Source organism: Ischnura elegans, chromosome 12 (genome assembly GCF_921293095.1).
Source record: "Ischnura elegans chromosome 12, ioIscEleg1.1, whole genome shotgun sequence".
Lineage (NCBI taxonomy): Eukaryota > Metazoa > Arthropoda > Insecta > Odonata > Coenagrionidae > Ischnura > Ischnura elegans.
The window spans coordinates 80,979,499-80,989,474 of NC_060257.1; positions in this window are offsets into that span (position 1 = coordinate 80,979,499).

A 9,976-nucleotide genomic window follows, 5' to 3' on the forward strand; every position below is an offset into this window, starting at 1 on the left:
CTGTTGAGGTATGTGCGTAACGAGATGCAGCTGGTGGCGATGAAAATCAAGAAATGGGATATAAGGCTTACAATAGAGTGTTTACCAAGGAACAAGAGCATGAGCTATCTAAATATTTAATCAGATGTGCAGAAATAAACTTTGGTCTACCTAAAAAGGATGATATGAAATTGGCATACGAACTAACCATCAAGTACGGTTTATCACGACCTCGGACTTGGGATGACAAAGAAATGGCTGGCGAAGAATGGTTTCGCATGTTTATGAGGAGAAATCCTGAACTGTCATTACGTGTAGCACAGGCAACAAGTATTTCTAGGGCGACAAGCTTTAATAGATATAACGTAGATGCTTTCTACGACAATTTGGCAACTGTCATGGACCGTTATCAATTTGAACTGCAAAATATATATATAATGTTATTGAGACCGGCGTAACTACTGTGCAAAAAACCGACACTATAGTAGCTAGACGTGGTGCCCATCAAGTAGGTTCAGTGACATCAGTGGAGAGGGTCACAGTAACCTTTGCGGTTAATGCCATCGGTAATGCAATAGGGTAGTTTCCTATTATTTTTTTATTGCCTAAATCGAAAGATTATTACTCCTGGAGTACGTATTTCACGCTTTTAGATTTTTAAATGACGATATCTATTTTTCGCGATTAAATGAAAAGTGAAAAATTTCAAGCGCGCGAAAACGCGACGCTTAAGTATGAATGTCGGGAAGTCTCTCCGCGTGACGTATTTCTGGTTCCCCCTCCCGCCCTGCGAGGTGACCTTGAGGCGAGGCTTAGCGCTGATACGACGCAGGCTGCTAGCGGCTAGCCTAGTACCCTGCTGACTGGTAGCGCTTGGCTTAAATAAGGATTATTAATAACTTATCAAACGAGGAAAACTTTCCGACCTTAGCCAGTTTTAATAAGTGATTGTTAAGACATGTTTCCCTGAGCTCTGCGCCTCATGCATGCAATGGTAACCTCAGACGACGTATAACTCCTATCTTCTCGTATAGAAACTAGGTCCCTGTGACGTCACGTGGAGTGGCATCGCATGGGCGCCAATCTGGCCCTTTTCAAATGAGGATAAAAATGGACCATTGCCATTCGTCTAACCCGGTATTTCTAAAACAAAATAATTTGTATATTATGAATACACTAATGGTGGGTAACGAATCGCAATCAATGCCTTTCGTTTTCTTTGATGAAGGAAACCACCCTATTCCGCCATTCTTCGTCTTTCCGCGAGTGCGATACCAAGATCATTTTATCAGGGATGGACCAATAGGATCTGCTGGAATTGCAAATCCTTCTGGCTGGATGCAGGATGAAATTTATTCATTTCCTGGAACACTTCAAAAAACACGCAAATTCTTCTTCTTCGCAGAAAGCCTTACTTGTGCTTGATAATCACTCTTCACATATTCACATTAACGCACTAGACTTTTGTAAGACGAATGGCATTGTGATGCTATATTTCCCTCCCCACTGCTTACGTAAACTCCAACCGCTTGATCGATCTGTATTCAGCCCGCTGAAGAAAGCTGTAAATGTGATGGATGGATGAGAAGCCACCCCGGCAAGACAATGTCGATATCCGTCATCCCAGGGATTTTAGCTACTGCTATGCCGCTAGCTCTTACGCAATCCAACATTCAAGCTGGCTTTCGCACTGCTGGGATTGTTCCGTTTAATCGGCATTTGTTTACTGAACTCGATTTTGCACCTGCATTTGTGACAGATGGGCCAAACCCTGAGAATACAATCGAGGCAGCTGATAGCCCTAATCAGAATACCAGGGCACCTGAGGAAAAAACGCCACCACCATCGCCTTCTACTTTAACTCTCAAACCACCAAAAGAGTCGGAGGGACTTTCCAATGCAGCTCTTTTTGCACATCAACCGGCGGTAAATATGCCACAGTGCAAACAAATCCCAGACGAAGGACAGGAAAACATTATTGCAGATCCTGAACCTTTGATCACAATATCAGGACATCAAAGTAGTGGTAGTGTTCAGCAAATTTCACCCAAACCCTCTACAAGTTTTCAATCCAATCCCATGTTGAAATATCAAACGGAAAATATTGCGACTTCGCGCACAACCACTTTTGATTTCACCGGAAGCAGCACGACCACTACCAAAAGCCCCTCCAAGGAAATTAACAACCAAGGGGTGAAAAACTAGGAAATCTACAATCTACACAGGTACACCAGAAAAATAAGATATAAGAAGAGAACATGAAAACAGATTGAAACGAACCAAATCTAAGCAAGTAAAGAAAAGATTATATGGAGATAAGACTAAAATAAATGCTAAAAACGGGAAAAAAACTAATACGCAGCATGATTTATCAGCATCAGAAGAAGAGTGCTACTGCCTTGTGTGTATGTCAGAATATTCAGAAAGCAGACCGAGGGAAAAATGGATATAATGCACAGGGTGTAAAATGTGGGCGCATGAAGAGTGCACACAAGGTTGTCCTAGTTATGTTTGTCACAATTGTGATTCTGAATGATCTCGTAACCACTATTATAATTCATTTTCGGGAATACGTCTGCGTGCTTAATATTTAACTCAACGTTTCGTTCCACTTACTGGGAACGTCGTCAGGAGAATGAAAATATAAACACCTATCATACCGTTGGAAAAACTGGTCCATTGTTGTTAAGGTATTTAAAAAAGTAAATAAAAATAAAATAAAAGCCAACTTCTTTAAAACATCTACTACAAAAAGGAAGATGAAAAGTGGAATATTGTAATTACATTTTCGAAATGTATCTCTTCCACACATGGCTTAAATTATATCCATAATTTATCCATTTCGAAAATGTAATAACAATATTCCACTTTTCATCTTCCTTTTTGTAGTAGATGTTTTAAAGAAGTTGGCTTTTATTTTATTTTTATTTACTTTTTTAAATACCTTAACAACAATGGACCAGTTTTTCCAACGGTATGATAGGTGTTTATATTTTCATTCTCCTGACGACGTTCCCAGTAAGTGGAACGAAACGTTGAGTTAAATATTGAGCACGCAGACGTATTCCCGAAAATGAATTATAATAGTGCATCTAATCGCTGCGAAAACCTTAAAACTAAAAAAAAAAAAGATCTCGTAACCACTTCAATATTTTTTTTTAATATTGATTTTTGTAGCAATAGTAATTAAGTTTTTCTTTACCTATTTTATAGCTGAAGGGCTAATTATTTTAAGCTGTTATATTTAACTATCTTGAAAAAAATTATTGTTGGCTCCTTTTATTGTTTTTTATATATGCATCAAAATTTAGATGTTTATAGAAATATTTTTTGATGTTTTTTCTCAAAGTGTTTTGTTAGCTGGAGTGCTAAAATTTCTATATTATATTTGTAGTCAAAGGCTTGAATATTAAAAAAAAAAAATATTTGCGATACTCAACTGTGCCTTTACGGGTCATAAAATGTTATTATATCAAGAATAAACCATGTTCATTTATTGAATTTTGTATTATTTGCATGTGTTTCAATTGACCCCAGACTGTTTCAACCGACATGGGGACGGTTGAAACAAATTACATTTTTTGATAATCTGATTTCACTTACAAAATACAATACAGTGATCTGAAATAACATTGCCCATTAGTATATTGATATACGCTCTTTTATTTAGCATATATCCGGCATCGCTCGCTTATCTAACTCCGATGCAATGAACGACAAAAGTTAAAATGTTTCAACCGTACCCAGTCTACCCTACCTATAGCAAGACTCTATTAAAATATGGAATTCACAACTGACTTAATATCAAAATGCATTCGATGGAATTGAATGATTAAGCGAGGAGAAATTTCCATAAGTTTAACCGTACTGTAAATACTAACGCAAGGCAATAACAAAAGTTGTTGGCGTTGCAAAGAATGTACCTCATTTCAATAGATTTCCCGTCAGTTTCTACAAGACAAAACCATTACGGTTATTTTAATATGTTTAAATGCTGTCGAAAGCCGTAGAACCAATAATAAGTAGCATCGGGAAATACACGTCTTAATGTTCCAAAGGAGCCGATGCACTGTTTTAACACGTGACGTATTTAAACTCTCTATCAAATTTCGAGTAGCCATTCTCAACACGTTTTTAATAAACATTCGCTTTAAGTTAGATGTGATTCATAATCACGTCAATATGTGCTGTAAATCACCCACTTGGGAGTAGAGATTTAAATTGAAGTGTTTAAATACCATAGTTTGTTTTTTATCATGGATGCATCGCATTTCCACAAAGTCAAGCCTCAAACGATTACATACAAGGTACAAGATCTCCAGAAAAGAAATTCTGCAACATGTAGAGAAATATATTTAGAATATATAATATTTTCCGTTTCTGTATGAACAGTAAAGGCTGTCGGGGTTTCGCTAGAAAGCATGCCGAACTTAGCCTTGTAGTAAGCGTGTACCCTCCCCCTCCTTCTCCCATTTCCTTCCCCCGTGACAGTTCAGCGGATAGAATACCACAGGAATATAATGCGCCGCTGCTCAAAGGGTACCGGCCGAAGAGCATTCGACTGCAGCAACGAGGGCAACTTTAGAAACTAGATGGACCTAAACACACCCGTCTATAGAACAGCAAAAGCTTTTGAAAAGACTAAATAACAACGTCAATAACTCTGATGGTCAGCTTCATTCTTCCGCAATATTCCGTAAGCAAAAGTGTGTGAAATAATTTAATCGTATTTTAAACTAAATTTTTCAGAATATTAAGTTTTGTTTTCTAACTATGGGGGAAATGCTCATTAAAACCTCCAAATCTGGAAGTATGTGACACAAGAATTCCATTTTGAATGTCTTTGGAAAACAATAAAGAGACAATAGGTACTATAAACATACTATGAAGTGAGTACAAGCTTAAAAAACAGCCGGATTTGTTATTCAGCTATTACACGCAAATACGTATAGCAAGGATCTCTGAAATATACGGAATCCACCACTAACTTAACATCGAAATGCATTCGATGGAATTGTATGATTGAGTGAGAAGAAATTGCCATAAGTTAACCCATAATGTAAATACTAACGCAAGTCAATATCAAAAGCTCTTGGCGTTGCAAAGAATGGAGCTCATTTCAATAGATTTTCCGTCTGTTTCTGGTAGACTAAACCATTAAGATTATTTTAATAATATGTTTAAATATTGTGAAAGGCCGTAGAACCAATGATAAGTAGCATCGGGTTATACACGTCTTGATGTTCCAAAGGAACCGATTCACTTTTTTAATACGTGACAACCTACTCAGAAGATCACTCGTCAAGCGTATTTAGAAGACGATGATATTCATAAAGAATACATAAGTGCAGTTAAATTTTTGGAGCCACTTTTGAAACAAGTTAGCTATGCAAAGGAAAATCCTCCGCGAATATCTTAATAATTACATCTAAAAACCTAACCGCAGGGAATTTCCACGCATCTTTTCCATTATTTCCCTGGAATTTTAAAATTTTAAGGACCCCATTCAAGGCGGAACAAGTCAAATAAAAAATTGTTTGTTCCTAGATTTAAGCATGTAACCCCGAGAAAAATCTTCTATCTCAAGTAAATACTAAGGATTAGCAATGGCAACAATTTGGCATATAACATAAATAAATATTGTGTAATATTGAAAATTGAAATTAACTCACCATTCATTCCTCAGGAACACTCTCCACTGCGCAAGAATTCCAAGAAATATCACTCGCATAACAGAAACGCCACAACTTTCACATAGGCTCAATATACTGAAAATAATCAGAGAAAGACACACATTAACATATTGCTCTCAATATACACGAACCGAGAGTACGAAATGCATCAAATTTGAATAGTGAAATATTATCGCTGCACCATCCGGCTATTACGATGGCGGAAATTTTTAGGTAAGAAACAAAGTTGGTGAATACTAATTGAATGAAATATGTATGAAACAGGGAACCGGTAACTTAAACATGGCTTGGTTTCTTAATATAGCAGTTAATACACTAATTCATTCGAAAATCCTTCCTTTTGTAATAGCTAATACCATGTAATTAACGACCGGTTAGAGAAATTTTAAGAAAAAAACTGGAAGGTCTACGGTTGGTTAAATTCCGAGGAAATTCCCGATATTTGCAATAATGTTAAACAATTACATCCACTTGCCGACTTCAACAGAGGAGAGACGTCTATTTCAACTCTCAAAACGAAATATTAAGGAATGTATCTTGAGGGATCTCCGAATAATATCATTCCACTGATAACTGCAAGGTGAGGCGATCTGCGGTGAAATGGCACAGCATTACAAATATTCAACCATCTTGGTGACGAAGTTCCGAAAATTGGTTTACAATTTTCTTGCGGCTAGAGATAAGACGACATGAAAACTCGATTACAATCACCTCTAGCCAACGATGGGAGGCAAATCATTATATTTTAGCCGTTCTCAAAACCCTTAAGAAATCACTCGAGAACCACGTACGGATGACCTTCAAGCACTTCGTCAACGGCACACAAACACTCAAAACGGATAAAATTAAACAGACTACACCTATGTGACTAAATTATCACAATATGATCACTGGATTTCTGCAATGAACAATTTTCCATCACCTCATACGTAAGACATGAAGTCAACATTACTGAAACTTGATTACTAGGCATCGCACTCAATGAATAATAATTTAGACGTATCCCGTATCACAAGAGCAATAAGATCGTGAAAGTGAATTAGCGATAAAAAAATGGCACGCATTGGAAAAATATCCCCTCTATCCTCGCATCTTTGGCAGGAACAATGAAAGCATAAAAATAACTGGCGAAAATATCACGAAAACACTTCCTACAAATCTTGAGGTTCTTTAATAAGGGTAATACATGTTCTTAAGCGAATAAAAGCGTAATAAAATAATCAGCTCACGTATAATTATCGGCATTAATCACAGCAAATTCACTGATATCTTAAGCTCTAAAATAAAAAAGTAATGGCGTATATATGAAACAGGGACCCGGTAACACAAACATGGCTTGGGTACTTACCTCTTTACTCGAAGACGACTATCACCAAACTGAGACGGGTCGAGGCTCCCGAAGATTCGTAGGTTGAGCCGGCACGTGATTGGATAACACCTTTGACGTCACGAACATATGGCCGATGTATTTTCGTAAATATATTAAATTAGACTTTCAGTTAAAAAATAATTAAATAGGATATCATTTAAATTAATTTTAAAATGTAATATTTTATTAAAATTCATTTAAAATAATTTAGTTTTCCAAAGAACTCGTATCCTTACCTTGCGTTGCGTAATAAGTTCGATTGTTTCGATTCTTGGGCCCTTTTGACTCTCCAACGGTTTCAGTGCTCTATTCAATCATACGTTGCTTAATTCCATTATTGATCCTCCCCACTCCCTAACTTTGGCGGAATTTGTAGTCTTGTGACCGTCAGAAGACTATGACTCATTCTCAAGTGTCATTTCAAAGACTACTTCCACACTGTGAGTGTTGCAGTGTCTACACCAACGGACCACCATCCCTGACTTCATCAACATCGGCGTGCACACAAGGTACGCTTGAATAATTTGAAAGCAGTGATAAAATCTGTGCATATGAGGTTCGAGTAGGATAATAACCTGTTGCAAACAGCGGCTTGCTGGGAAGAAATTTACGTGATTGACCGTGATTTAGTGAGTGAGTAAATTATTATTATTTAGTGGGCCCTTATTGGTATCATAATCTGCATTCCATTTCTTAGTGCGCTGGTTGTCGGCAAATTGTTATCATGATACAAAGAATATGGTCGATTTTTTCAATATCTGATCCAATGGAATTAGTTAGCTATCCACTCAACAGCTTCTAAGGGGGTGATACAGGTAAAAGTGAAATAATTTCAAACTGTTGTATTCTCCGATGGATTCTCATGAAAAAAAAGTCTTATTATTTTTTTAATCGTTGTCTTTCTTATTTTTTGTTTCTATCTATTCTTTTCTGTATCTTATTCGTATTTTTGCAGCATTCTTCTTTGTTGCGGTTTTTCTGGACAAATATCCTAAAGTAACTGCATTAGTTCTGTTTTACTACTTGCAGAGAATGTAGGTACGGAGTGAGGGGAAAATTTGGTACGTACGTGCTTGAGGAGCAGATGTACACGAAAGGGATCATGATTACGTGAAAGTTAATGTGCAAGTCCTAAGAATGCTGTCACAGATTTGGGCGTGAAGTGAGAAGATATTTGGTGCGAGGATAACGTTTTGTACGAGGACGCTGGTGGACCAGAAATTCAATGGATTAATCCTGAATACGTGAGTGGAAAAATTAATTGCCATTTACATACGTGTGCAATTGGAGTCTATACAGGGCTACCAATCTCCTTCCAGGTTCTACGTCGTCTCATTCTTACAAATTTGAAGACTAAATCCTCCAAAAACTCACCTCCTGTCCCGTAACTTTTAATTCTTATCTCAATAGCCCACAATTTCTCGCTGGCGGCACGCTATTCCCATCATAAGTGATATTTTTGGCAACATTTCAGTGTTTGGGGTATATTCTCAAAATAGTGCATTCCGCTGAATAGCCCAGTAGACCCGGGGAATAGGTTACCTCTATGCGAACATCCTTGCAGAGAGTTTCTCTTGGGGAGTAAATTTATCCTTAATTAAAGTCTATTTATGAACATATTCGTTGCTAACTTTAGGCAGTATTTCAATGAAGTGACATTTCAGTGAAGTTTTGACATTCGGATTAACAATGATCTATTGTACCTCATATCCCACAAAAATTCTCTTACATTGGAAGAAAAGTTTATATACTAAATTATAAAGTAAGAGCGCTCAACCTGATGTATTTCAGGCTTTCTACATTGTGATAGATGTCAAATGTAGACATTGTAATTTCGATTTTATGGCTTCCAAGTGCTCTGAATACGGACTATCTATGAAGCAAGTACATAATAGGAGTCAAAATACAATAATTAATATGAATTTATCACATAGTGTTTGAAACAAACATAACCGTATATTTATTCAAGTCAACTTGCTTTTTGACAAATGTGAATCCGTATTTTCGACGTCCGTATTAGTAACGTACTATACTCCAATTCTTAAGTCTTTTCCAAAAAAATAATAATTTGACTATTTAAGGAATAAAATAATCGATGACTTATTCCTTAAACCACAGAAACCATCAATCCTGAAATTCAGTTTATAGGACTTAAGATCATAAATATTATATTCATTAGGTAGACACAACCACCTTATCTGCTACCCGATAAATTCAAGAGGAATTTTGGCTTATTGAGGCCTTTTATCGGTGAGTCGTTTTAAAAATATTTTAATACATTGTATTTCATTTTTGTGTAATCCTAATTTTTCCCCGGGCACATTTTGTTTGAAATTCCCTCGTCACGTTAAATATTCGATAGGTACAAGTGTTTACTAAAGAGATCTATAGCTTTCCGACCTCTCCTAATTCTTACTCTAAGACGGGAAGGCAGTATACTTAAATAATGGAGATATTAAAGTGTACGTAAAGGAGGAAGAACGACGAAGTGCTGGAAATGGTGGGTTAGGAGAGTCAGCTTCTAGATGAGATACTGAGTAGACAGAGGGTATGGATGGGGAGAGTACTTAGCGAAGAGAAGATGTTGAAATCAATGTTAGAGGGTAGGATGTTAGGTAAACGAGAGAGAGGAAGGGAGAAAATGGGATATTTAGATAGAATGCAAGGGAGGAGGCCGTATTGTGAACGGAAGAGGGAAGTGCTTCAAGGAAGGGTAGGCTCCCAGTATGCTTTATAATTGCTCCAGGGAAAACTACCTTAATCGGTTGAATACTTTAATTATAATAATAATCCACCAATAACAAAACGACGAACAGATAATAAGTAATTGAGTTCGTCTCTGGCATAAACTGAAAGATAGGTGGGAAATAAAACATAAAGTCACATCACTCGGAATATTTCGTTATTTTCGTATTCATTTATCCACTCAGTCGCG